A 13,583-nucleotide genomic window follows, 5' to 3' on the forward strand; every position below is an offset into this window, starting at 1 on the left:
CCCAGAATCCTCCCAGGGCAAAGCACAGGGCCTGGGATATAGCACACACTGAGCAAACGTGGCCAATTTAACCGTAAAGTAAAATATCTGCCTGACCTTTGAAGCTTGCTGGTGTGACAGCAGTACTTGGAATGAGTCTTCCCGTTCCAATGTGGTTTTCCAACATTATTGTGGGAAATAGTAAACTGGAGTCAGGAGACTTGAGCCACACCACCTTCTTGGTGACTTCTTTTAAGACCTTGGGGAAGGCACTTAATGGTTTTGCTTCCGTTTTTTCATCTATAAAGTGGCAACAATAATATCTATGGACAGAGTTGTAGGGAGGACCAAATACAACAGCACAGGTTATCAGGTATAAGGCGTTACATTGATTCCTTATGTTTAAAACAAAAAGGCAAACCATTTTCTGGTAGCACATAGGGCTATAATGAACATTAAAACCAACCTTTAAATAGAAAACTTTATTTTTAGATGATCCAGGGGGTCTTTCTTCCAAGATCAGCCTAAGATTTTTTCGGAGGAAACTGTATTCTCATTGTCCTGAAATTTGAAGCAAGAAAACTCAATCGTTTAAGACCATTTGCCTATTCTTACTTGTTGATGAGAAATCACGACTACTGCCACCCTTTTAGCCTCTGAAGGAATTGTAAGCTTTGTCTTGATTTGATGGCTCAAAAATAAAATCTACCAAAGGTACGTTTTCTAAGCCTCGTCTGGCTCTACCCATTAGAAAAGTGTGAGCTACTGTTCTATCAAAACTAATTATATTTTAAATCTACAACCAAGTCTCAATTACCAAGGTTAATGGGACTACATACATACATAATTCTCTCTTACATTTATCCAGTGTTTTTAACTTCTTCAAAGCACTTTTCACTGTACTGCATATATAAAACAGATGCATTTTTTTAAATCCACAAATAAGGTAAAAAATAAATCTTCAGATCAATAATTTCAACTTTGTACCTGTCAAAAGCTATTAGAACTTGCAAAATTGTCTAATAGGACTTTCATTGCCCTACTCTCCTCTCGACCCCTCTCAACTAAGGCCAGAAAAGACCGAAAGATCTGGAGGAATCTCCAGAGGAGAGGAAGCCAGAGAGGGAAGGAAGCCAAGGACCTGGGCCATCCACAGCCTGGATCATTAGCTCCAGCGTAATTGAGAATAACTGACTGTATGTGTGACTATGGCCAGAAAATCCAGAAAGAGATAAAAAGGCAAAGAAAATGACGTGTGAGTAACAGTATTTACAGGGTCTGTCTTTGTCATTCTCTCAACAAGCATTACTGAGTGCCTACTGTAATGACAGGTGCTTTCAACAAAGAGGATGGACACAGCATGAACAACCCAGGCAAGACTGCTATTTTCATAGTGATGACCTTCCTGAATGGTGCAGACAGACAACAAACACAAAGACACACAACTTCACATAAACGAGATAACTTCAGGTGGCACTAAGCTCTGTGGAGTCCATAAACACAGGAATGTGATAGAGCCTTGGGGAAGGGATGCTGTTGTAGATAAGGTTGCCAGGGAAGGCCTCAGGGTATCGGAGCTGCAATCTGTGAGAAGAGCCCACCCTGTGCAGGTCTGCAAACCAGATGGTGGAATGAGTGAACTCGCCAAGTATGCTAGAGGGAGAGGGGTCCAGGCCAGTTTCAAGGGGTTCCAGGAAAGTCACTGTTCTGTGGTTATTCACTTTGTGTCCTTTTAGGGATATTACTAAAACCTCTCCAGGACCCCAGATTTATTGCCTCTACAATGCGGGTTGCTAACACTGATCACCTGGACAGGGGAGCGCTGAGAAATAATGGGTAAACAATTGTGAGGAGCCACATAAATGCTAAATAATGCTCATGGTAATAAGCTTTTATTAAAGTCAGCACCTTGATAGGCAGCTCACAATCGGATACCTTGGCAAATGTGTAAATTGACGTGGCTGCTCCCTGTGCACACCAGCACCATCCTTTAAAACAGAAAAAAATAAATGAGCCTATGGTCATGATATTCGAAGTAGTTAGTGATCAAACAACTGTCTGGAGAGAAAGCTGGTGTGTGAAGTGTACAATGGGAGCAGGAAGATAACGGCACATCACAGCCCAGCTCACGCAGAGGATAACTCATGAATTGACTGGATGCTTGCTGGTGCACACACCATCCGCTCCAGGGTGGTACTCTAACCCCGTCAGGACTAGGTGCTGCCACCAAAAGGCCCAGCAGACAGGAAGGGGAGTGAGAAGGAGCCAGAACAGAAGCATCTCTGGCAGCAGCCCTCTCTGGCCCTCTTGGCCTTGGAAAGCCACCCCTGGGGGAGGAATGAGCAGCCAGCACCAAGGGCCCTACCTTGGAAGGGCACCAAGGAAGTGGTGGGGGGTGTGAGGGAGGAGGGATGAGCATTGCATTTCTCCCTACGAGAATGAAATATGCCAACGCCAGGAGAGACTTCAGTTGTCGTTATAACTGAGCCTCCCCACACAGAGATATGAGTCCACCCCTTAGAAGCAAATCTTCCTCCCCCAAAACCTCCCCCCAAAATATAACATTAACATCACAAAAAATGAATTCTTTTTTGTGGGTCCTACCATCTCTTTGATATAAATACACAAGTGCCTAAACATTCTTTCCCATCTCCCATCCCACATCGGCAATCAGATTGTGACACACACACACACACACACAAGCACATGCTCACACAAATACCACACACACCCAATTCCTTTGTTAAGCCCTGGCTCAGCTATTATAAGGTACCTGTGGAGTGTAGGTCACATAGTAGAAAAGTTTAAATTACTGTTGCTTCTACTCTGAAAAGCAGACAGGAAGAAAAGACAATAAAAAAGAAAACACTTATTTTAAGGCTGATACTAAACACTCTACTCCACGTTCACTGAGGTCAATTTCCCACTGTGGGATGGGGAGAATCGAGATGATCTCTGAGGTGCTATGAACCCACAGTGCAGACTTCACGTTTTGAGGCTTGACTAGAAACGACGGGGACGTGAAAAAGAACATGGCGAGATAATCCTAGTCTTCAGGAAATTATGGTTTAAACTGGGCTGGAGAAAGACCAAGATCCTCAAAAAAATCTAATTGATTTTAACCAAATGGAGTAATTTTAAAATGTTAAATACACTGGGATATCATATTAAAAGTATTCTGGGAGAGCATGCCGCATGGGACGTGGTAAGTGCTGAATTTCCTGCTGCTAAGGGAGGCATTCCTATCTGCCAGTGTCTCATGCTGCTCAGACCTGAACCATTCATTTAGGTAGACCATTTGTCCAAGTGCGTCATTTCCCAAAATAGCCAATGGAGGACTCCAGGGAGAACTGTCCTGAGGAGATGTGGTCATCCTCAAGGCCAAATCAGTCTAGACTAAGATGGTTCTTAGCAAGACTGCCCAAAGGGCTTCTAGACTTTGTTTGGTAAGTGTTGTTAATGCCTTGGTAACAATGGACTGTTGATAAGGTGGGAGATAATGTCAGAAGGAAGGAAGGTATCCGCTCACATCTTTTGCTTTTAACTTAAGCTAACCCATAAAATCCATTATCAAACCCCAAGGAATGCTCCCAATTATTGTCTTGGACCCTTCATTTCGCTTTGCTTTGTCTTTTTTTTTTTTTTTTCAACTCTCTATTTCTGTTTTTACCTGGCACTGACTCGCTTGACTCCTCTTCTCCTCTCAGCTTCTGGCTCTGTGCTCCCCCTTTAGACTTGATGAGTAATTTTGGTTTTCCTGCTTTTCACCTTTGGCACCCCTTCAAAAATGGGTTAGGTTTATCTTCTGGCTCTTTCTACTTCTGACTGCTTGGAAGTTTGGATCATACTTAGCCAAGTTTTGATCCCAGGACCTTTCCCTGGCTTTGACCTGTCTCAGTGGCATCTGTGCTGGGCTTGACTCCTCCAGGTGAGGGCGTCGGCAAGAGGGAGGATCAAGCAAAGATCAAGCAAGGAAACAGGAAGAATACCTGGCTCAGCTTAAACTGTGCAGGGCACTGAGGCCTTGCTGGCCGTCCAGTCTCTGCCTCCTTCTTCCTCTGCTGCTTTCATTCCCTCCCGTCTCTGACTTTCAATTTTTATTAAGTTTCCACCTTCTGACTGCTCAATCCTCTTCTAGCATCCCTTTGTAAGCTTGAAATGGGAGTGGGAGTGATATCCATTAGCCAAAATAAGTTCCATAGCTGGGAGAAACTGCTGAATCTCTGGTGTCTTTATAGCACTTATCAAATCCCAATTAACCATATTAGTTGGCAAACTGCTCTGGCTTCCCAGGCAGTCAGCTGGTAGGTGAGTCAATAAATATCTGTCAGATGGATGGATGCACACTCACTAGTTGTGTAGCATGGCATCAGGTACTTTAAATAATACAAAGTATAAGACTTCATCCTTGGCTGAAGAAGGACATCTTCTCACGGCCATTCACAAAAGGACTGTTTGGAAACATCACCAAGCGCTAGACCAGCTTCGCTACTTCTTCTAGAAAACAAGAAGAAATCTCTTGTTTCAAGAGATGTTTGTGTCATCTCTTAATGCACAACTGGCTTCATGTGGGCAAAAGGGAACATGAGCAAAGCCCTGGTTAAAGCATAACAGACACCCTTGGGCTAATGAACTGTCGAAGGTAGTAGTGTCAGCGGATTTTCTACATAACTGCTTTGTAAACAGCAACACGCATAAACCATAAACAAGGAGAATGAAGTGAGCACCCACAGACCCACCACTCATGTCAAATCATACAATGTTGATATCACCCCAGAAGCCTCCACTCTCCTGTCTGATAATCTTTCACTTACTTTTCTTTATAATTTCATCACCTTTATAGACTCCCATAAAACATTTAGTTATATCCAGTTTGGGGATCAAAATAGATTAAAAAACAACAATTGCAGGTGCATTCAACATTGGACATGAAAAAGAAAACTGGTTTTTTAATAAGATACTTCAAGTGTACACTTTCCGTAGGTGATCAAGACATTTACTCTTTCGTCCATTTTTATGTTTGCTGACTGCCAATCACTCTACTCCTTAATACTTCAAAGGTATTTTTCCCAAAGCTGCCTTTTGTCTTACACTAATGCTTTCCCGGACTCAAGTGAATTTTGAAGGAGACTGAGCTCATCATGATGAAATGGATGTTGACATTCCATAACCATCACTGTAATTATTCCTAATTTGTACTTTGCTTCAAAAACTCTCTTCCCTTGCCCCCTAAAGTCTGTACTTTCAGAATAGCATCTACAGCTTTAATTATACCTGACAATAAACTACTCTCACCACAAAATCTTGTTAATCACGGTGTACGTTACTATCTTCAAGTATCCTGTTTTTTTAAAACTGCATTTATATCAGGTTCCCAAAGAGTTACAATATTAGCAATGAATGTTTTAACTGTTTCTGTAATTACCGTTTGTAATTACTACAAATCAAAGTTGTACAAACTTTGGATTGGAGGCTGGTTGAATTATCTACCAAACTGGGGTGAATGGTCTTTTAATCAACTGTATACTGAACAAATCTACAGAGTAAAAACTGAGATGGAATTTGAGTGACTTGGTGTCCATCGAGAATCAAATCTGATGCTGTAGTGTTAACAAGGGACTTCAGGTCCAGAATGATTCTGTTAATCACACGTCTTCCAAATTAGTCAGTTAATGTTGTGGGTCCTGATGAGACAGGATTTAGGAAGGCAGAGAGCGGCGGGGAATGCTCCTGGTGATAGGATCCTTAGAGCAAAGGACAGAAGACAAAAGGAGAAGGCTGTATTCATGAGAAGTGAGCTGGACCATAAGCGCTATAATTAGAAGCTTATAATGTCACCACACTGCTTTCTGTAATGTAATATTTTTGTTGTCTGTTATTTTCCTTGATTCAGGTTTTGTATTTTTCATGATGTAATAGTGAGATCTAGTCTCATTTTTCTGTGTATTTGGATACATTGAGTAGAGTGCTCTGGCTGAGTAAAGAGTTTCACATATGGGAGACTTGAGAAACAAGAGTGGCAAGGAAAGTTAGGTCAGATTATGAAAATTCTTAAAATGTTTCTATTGGACTTAATCCTTCAGAAGTCATTTAGTGTTCTCTTTTCTTTTTTTGTAACTGAGAGCACCATGAGGAAAGGAGTGTTTTTGATGATCTATTTTATTTTATTTCTTTCTCTTTTCTTGGAGGAAGATTGGCCCTGAGCTAACATCCGTGCCCATCTTCCTCCATTTCATCCGTGGCTCGCCTGCCACAGCATGGCCTGATCAGCAGTGTATAGGTCTGTGCCAGAATGGGAACCTACAAACCCCAGGCCGCCAAAGAGGAGCACACAAACTTAACCACTACACCACCGGGCTGGCCCCATTTTTGATGATTTCTAAGGGGTAAAAACTAGGCAGGGAGATTAGGTAAGATGATATAGCAAAAATTCAGGCATTAAGAAATAAGGTTAGACTAGGCTGGCGATGGCGGCCATGGATTGGAAAGGAAGGAAGGATGGATGCAGCATCATAAGGGAAAAATTTGCTTCTTTCCCTTTGTCTTTTCAGCCATTTGGGCTTAACGGTGTTCAGTGCTCCTGATTTATTTCCCTTCCCATTTATATTTTCCTTCTTCCCTCGATAATCTACTTTTGCTTTCCCATTTTTCCCTCTCTTCTCTCCTTTGCTTGCATTCTTATCACCTTCCCTGATAGGACGATGACTGAATCGGGCAGGTAGACATGAAATGGGAGATCTGAGTAGAAACTAACTATAAGATTTACTAATTAGAGTATGTTGCTGCTTAACACATTTTTTTTTAACCTTTCATCTGCAGTTAAAAAGAAGAAAAGAAAGGTGAGGAGGCAAAAAAGGAGTAGAGAGGAAAAGGGAGAGACTCATTTATCCATTCATTCAAGAAGTGCTGTGTTTCCAGAGAAAGAGAGAGTGCCAAAGAGATAGAGAAAACACCACACAATAATTTGTGTTATTGTAGTTGTATCATCTATTTCCCCTTCTAACTCAGTTGGGTAAAGTACAGATGCCAGATGGGAGGCTAAAGACTAAGGTGAGATGGGCAGTCTCCCTCCCTCCCTTATTGCCTGCTGCTTCTCATATCAAAAGATGGAGTCTACATCCCTCCCCCTAGGCCTCAGTGACTGGCTCAACCAATAGGATGCTGTGGAGGTGACTTTCTGGGACTTCTGAGGCTAGGCTGTAAGAAGCCTGGTCTTTTGGAATATATCCTCTTGGGATGCTTTCTTTTGGAACCCAGCCACCACTTTGAGAGATGCCCAAGTCACACGAAGAGGCCACATGCAGGCCCTCCAGTTGGCAGCCCCGAATAAGATAACAGCCAGCATCCTCAGCAAACACAGAAATGAACCATCTTGACATCCAGCACAATAGAGGCAAAGAGGATTTCAGCCCAAGCTGACATCTGACTGTACTTCCTAGGAGACCCCAAGCAAGAACTGCCCAGCGAATCCCAGCCAATCCACAGAACAATAAGAGACAAGAATAAGTTACTGTTTCAAGCTACTCTACTTTGTTGTGGTTTGTTATACAGCAATAGATAACTTTTTTCATCCTTACACGAGACACAAAGAATATCGAAAGTTTGAAGATTCATGATGCCACCCGGAATGCATGTATATTTTTTACGTATTTTTTTCCTTTTAAAGGTCACTTTCTTATTCATTAGCCTTGAAATTGGAATTTGAATTGACCTTGATCAGAAATCCTTAGAAATGCTTAAGCAAATATTTTAAGCACTATCATATTTTGAGTACTAGTTCAGGATAAAGTGGTATTGATGTGACAAGAATAATGGATGTGTAATTAGAAGATGGAGTTTAAGTCCTAGTTCTGTCATTTATTACTGTGTGGCCTACAACAAGTTATTTCACATTTCTGCTTCCTAGTTTCCAATGCTATAATGTAATCGAAGGTATTTAGTGATGCATGACAAAACACAAACATTCAGTGAATTTCCATTTCTTTCCTTCCTATGAAAGTCCTGTACTCATAAGTGCAACCATATCAGAGCCTATCATACTGCTTCCTAAAACTAAATATTTTTATTATGTATCAAATGTTTCCCTTGATAACTATTGCATAAGCTTCCATAGTGTTGCCTTTACTAGTGTGATCTGCCTCACTTTTCCTGTGGGATAGTTTATTTAATAGATTTTGGGGACTCATCCTGTTGCTGGATTCTTACAAAGACTCTTTTGTGATAACCTTCTTTGGTTTTCAAGGACATGACCCTGTTTCTCGAGTGTGGTTCCCTACTGTAGCATAAATGTTAACAAGTTAAATGCATATCACATAAGAATTTTAATTGTTCATCATATGTTTATGTATTGAAATATAGAGTCGAATTGATATAATTGGTAACATTACCCATTTGCTTTGATTTGAGATGTCAAGTGATTGAAAAAATTTTTAATTCAGAATTGAATTACCTTGCTTATTTGAATTTATCATTTTTGCGTAATTAGGATGAACTAATTTTTTTTTTATTAATGTTATGATAGATTACAACCTTGTGAGATTTCAGTTGTACATTTTTGTTAGTCACGTTGTGGGTACACCACTTCCCCCTCTGTGCCCTCCCCCCACCCCCCCTTTTCCCTGGTAACCACCGATCAGATCTCCTTATCAATATACTAACTTCCAACTATGAGTGGAGTCATATAGAGTTAGGATGAACTAATTTAATTTGCAGTTATCCTTAAATGACTTAACTGATGTCTGCTGAGGTTCTCAAGGCCACAGGATTATGGAGTCATGCTGAACATCACTCTGTCTCTTAGGGTTGGAAGTACAAGTGCACCTTGTGAAGCCTGGAGACAGAAGTTACAAGCTTGATTTTTTCTCCATTAATGTTTTTTTTCTGTTTTGTCCCCCTCACCTCACTCTAGGCTGCGTCATGTTTCCCAGAAGGACCACATATTGCATTTGGAGGTGGTCCTCCTTTTCCAACTTTGTTCTGATTTTATGTCATTTTTACTTGGTGTTGAGCTCACATCTCAGTTCTGCAAAGGAAAGCTGGTTATTTATCTGGTAACTTGTGGTTGGAATCCCCAAGAGAGTGCTCTTTATAGAGACTGAGGGTCCTTTAGCAAATATTGCTTTTTGATGATGCATTTTAATAAGCCTTTTAAAAATCTGGATACCAGACTACCGGCTAGGGTACCTGGAAGCAATAATTTTAAAATAGTGCTTTTCAAACTGCAGGTCCTGACCAACTAGTGGATTATGAAATAATTCTAGAGAGTGTGACAAGCACTTAAAAAACAATGAAACAAAATGGAATAGATAATATTAGAGTGTATTACACGTAAAAAGGTAAGAACAGTTTCATAAAATTTTTATATTCCTTTGGTGTGTGTGCGTATATACTGATTTACGATAAAAAATAATTTATAGATTTATTTTGTGAGTTGCCATCAAAAGAATTTGAAAGTCACTGCCATGGATTTAAAGTTATCTGAAACACAGTTTTGTAATATAGCAGTTTGAAATGAAGCCCCAACAATATATGTAACAAATAAAAGCGTAGATAGGTTTTAGCTGCAAATTTTAAAGGGATTGGCAAGTTACTTTTCCTGAGAAGTCTAGCCCTGGGATGACTGGGTATTTTCCAAAGGGCCAGGAACCAGTTATCCCAATAAACGGTAGGGGCCTCAATGCTCTCTCCCTGGGAGGCTCTGAGGTAACGTTCCTCATCTCACTTGTAATGCTGCTGTTGCCTTGCTGCAGTGGCTGTTGGAAGTACTGCGTCTTCCCTAACCAGATCAGAAGGACCCAGTTTTCCCAAAGTCTTGGTCTGCCAGAAAGATGGCATTGCACTTCTCCCCGATTTGTGGGACCTGCACCCAGCTTGGAGAGCTGGAAAACTCCAGCCCTTAACTCCCCTCTTTGCTAGGGAACCACGTTTTCCTTCCCACTGGGTCCTTGGAAGATGGGAAGCAGCAGTAAGGTTACTTGTGTTTTATCCACACCATGTGCGTCTGTGTTTTTGTGTGAAGGCTGACTCATGTGGAGGAAAGTTCTATGCCTAGAATTATAAAATTAATGCTAATCAGAGTAATGCAGCATGCCACTTCCAATCTGCTAATGAGCTTTGGGGAGAGATGGCACATCTTCCTGCAGCTGATGGATGCCCCTTTTAGAGGATCTACGACATCCTCCCCAGGTCTTCACTCAGCTGGGCTAACACACTTCAGAACAAAATAATCCTCAGGGCAGGATGGGACCCCTTGCTTTTTGGTTCTTGTCCCTTGAATCAGTCTACTCTCTGTGCCACTAAAATGGCTGCCTATTAAACTCATCAGTGGAATCTGCCATACTGTGTCACTTAAACTTTTTCCATCTGCTTATGGTTTTTACTTGTTTTTCATAGAAAGCCCTGACCTAAATCTCTACTCTTCTTTTATAATGCTTTCATTTTGACCTTACTACTGCTGAAAGTCAACCAAACTCATTCATCACTGTCCCTCCCCCCAATCTCCATGAACATTATCCTGTTATCCAGGTTTTTAACATCCACTCAAGAGATTGTCAACAAAAATGGACTAAACCTTTACATGGAACTTCTTTACCCCCACATGGGACATTTTCAAGAATAGGAGCTTTCAGATGAATTAGCAATGTAGATAAATTTGTTACCAACACTAGAATCTCATTCTAAAATATTTTCTACAGCTCAAAACATGGCATAAGGCAGATTCCTATTTAAGAGAAAGGGCCTTCTTTTAAGTTGTCTTGAAGATTCTGAGACTGTCCTTACGAGCAGTGCTATGAGAGGATACGAGGCACAATCTCAGTCACCCCAAGAGTTAATTTAAATGGAGAAAGTGAGATGGTTTCCCAAAACATTGGAATTGATTTTTCCCTGAGTCTCTCCATAGTTGTAGATTCTGATAATCACAGAATATAGAGAAGGAAGAAACTTGGTGTTCCTTCTAACTGCCTCATTTCACAAACCAAGAAATTGAGGATCAGAGACATGAGGTCATTAAAGTCATCCAGTTACTTAGTTGCTTACTTCGACTAGGGTGGTTTCAGAAAGGATGCAGAAAAGTACAAGTATTTGAGAGCTAGTTAGGGACTGTATTAATCAACACTGTAATAATCAGCTCTGTGTCCTTGGGTGCTGCGACAGCTGGGGGTCCACTGCTGCAGCTGACAAATAAAGTGTGAGGAAGAAACAAAAACTGAGGGAGTCCATCGCCACTAGACCTGCCTTATAAGAAATGTCAAAAAGAGCTCTCCTGTCTGAAATGAAAAGGCAAAGGATACAAAGCTTTAAACAAGTTGATAAATAGATAAAATCAGAAAACTGCAACTCTGTATCAGAACATGTTAGTAAACAATTATGATGCAAAGGTTAAAGGGAAAGAAAGCATTAAAAATAACATTAACCGTTCCAATTTGGTAACAAATTCACAATACAGAAAGAAAGAATTTTGACAACAAAAATAGCAAGGGAAGAAGAAAAGGACAGAACTTGCCTAGTCAAATGAAGCAAAAATGCTATCAGCAGAAAAAGAACTATCTCATCTGTGAGACCTTTTATACAAACCTCATGGTAACCACAAAACAAAAATTAAGGCAGAGTCACGAAACATAAAAAAAGAGGAAACTGAAAAACACATCACCAAAAACCGTCAAGCTGAAATTGTAGTGAGAAACACAAGGAAAAAGAAACAAAGGAAATATAGAGCAACCATAAAACAAAAGATAAAATGGCAATAGTAAGTCCCTATATATCCATAATCATCCTAAATGTAAATGGATTGAATGCACCAATGAAAAGACAGAGAGGCTGGACAGGTTAAGAAAAAGACCCAAAAATGTGCTGCCTCCAGGAGACCCATCTCAGCTCTAAAGAAAAACATAGGCTCAGAGTGAAGGGGTGGAAGATGATACTCCGACCAAATGACAACCAAAAGAAAGTGAGTGTAGCCATAATTCTATCAGACGAAATAGACTGCAAGCCAAAAAAGACAAGAGACAAAGATGGGCATTATATAATGATAAAGGGGATAATCCATCAAGAAGACATAACATTTATTAATATATATGCACCTAACGTAGAAGCACCAAAGTCTATAAAACAACTATTAACAGATCTAAAGGGAGAAACTGACAGCAACACCATAAGAGTAGGGAACTTTAATACCCCACTTACATCAATGGATAGGTCTTCTAGAGAGAAAAATCAACAAAGAAACGTTGATCTTCAATGAAACACTAGACCAGATGAATTGAACAGATACATATATAATATTCAATCCAAAAGCAGCAGGATATACATTTTCTCTCAAGTACACATGAAACATTCTCAAAGATCCACTGTTTGTTGGGAAACAAAACAACTCCCAATAAACTTAAGAAGACTGAAAAGATATCAAGCATCTTTTCCAACCACAATGGTATGAAACTAGAAATCAACCACAAGGAGAAAGCTGGAAAAGTCACAAATATGTGGAGCCTAAACAACGTGCTATTCATTAACTATTGGAACAACAACAAAATTAAAGGAGAAATGGAAAAATATCTGGAGGCAAATGAAAAGGAAAATACAGTGTACCAAAATCTATTGGATACAGCAAAAGCAGTACTAAGAGGGAAGTTCCTAGCAACACAGGCCTACCTTGTGAGACAGGAAAAATCTCAAATAAACAATCTAACAATACATCCAACAGAATCAGAAAAGAAGAAAAATGAAGAGCCCAAAGTCAGGAGAACAAAGGAACTACTAGAAATCAGAGCTGAAATAAATGACATGGAGAGTAAAAAGAAAATAGAAAAGATCAGCGAAATTAAGAGCTAGTTCTTTGAAAATATAAACAAAATTGACAAACCTTTAGGTAGAATAAGACAAAAAGAGAGAAGCCTCAAATAAATAAAATCAGAGAAGAAATCACAAGCAATATAACAGAAATACAAAGGATTACAACAGTATTCTTTATCAATGTTATAAACTACATTAACAAAATGAAGAATAAAAATCACATGATCATCTCAACAGACGCAGAGAAAGAATTTGACAAGATTCACCACATATTTATGATAATAACTCTCAATAAAATAATTATAGAAGGAAAGTACCTCAACATAATAAAGGCCATATATGACAAACCAACAGCTAACATTATACTCAATGGTGTAAACTGATAGCTATCCCTCTAAGAGCAGGAACAAGACAAGGATGCCCACGCTCACCCTTCTTAGTCCTAGCCAGAGCAATCAAGTAAGAACAATAAATAAAACATATTCAAACTGGAAAGGAAGAAGTAAAACTGTCACTACTTGTGGATGATGAGATTTTACATATAGAAAACGCTAAAGAATCCATCAAAAAACTAAAAACAAACGAGCAGAAATAAAAAATCAAGAATACAATCCTATTTACAATCACAAAAAGAATTAAGTGGGTAGGAATAAATTTAACCAATGAGGTGAAAGACCTATACACTGAAGACTATAAGACATTGTTGAAAGAAATTAAAGAAGACATAAAGAAATAGAAGGATATTCTGTGCTCATGGATTAGAAGAATCAACATAGTGAAAAAGTCCATGTTACTTAAAGCAATCTGCAGATTCA

General features: G+C 39.7%; 1 protein-coding gene across 1 annotated transcript in view; it reads right to left on the bottom strand.

Moving 5' to 3' along the window:
* Positions 1-4,324, bottom strand: part of LOC138919034 (uncharacterized) — a 111,956-nt gene extending 107,632 nt beyond the window's left edge. Inside the window, 1 exon segment of the mRNA XM_070242995.1 lies at positions 446-4,324. The gene's annotated coding sequence lies outside the window, so the exon portion shown is untranslated.
* Positions 4,325-13,583: the final 9,259 nt, after the last annotated feature.

This window comes from Equus caballus, chromosome 19, assembly GCF_041296265.1.
Source record: "Equus caballus isolate H_3958 breed thoroughbred chromosome 19, TB-T2T, whole genome shotgun sequence".
Taxonomy (NCBI): domain Eukaryota; kingdom Metazoa; phylum Chordata; class Mammalia; order Perissodactyla; family Equidae; genus Equus; species Equus caballus.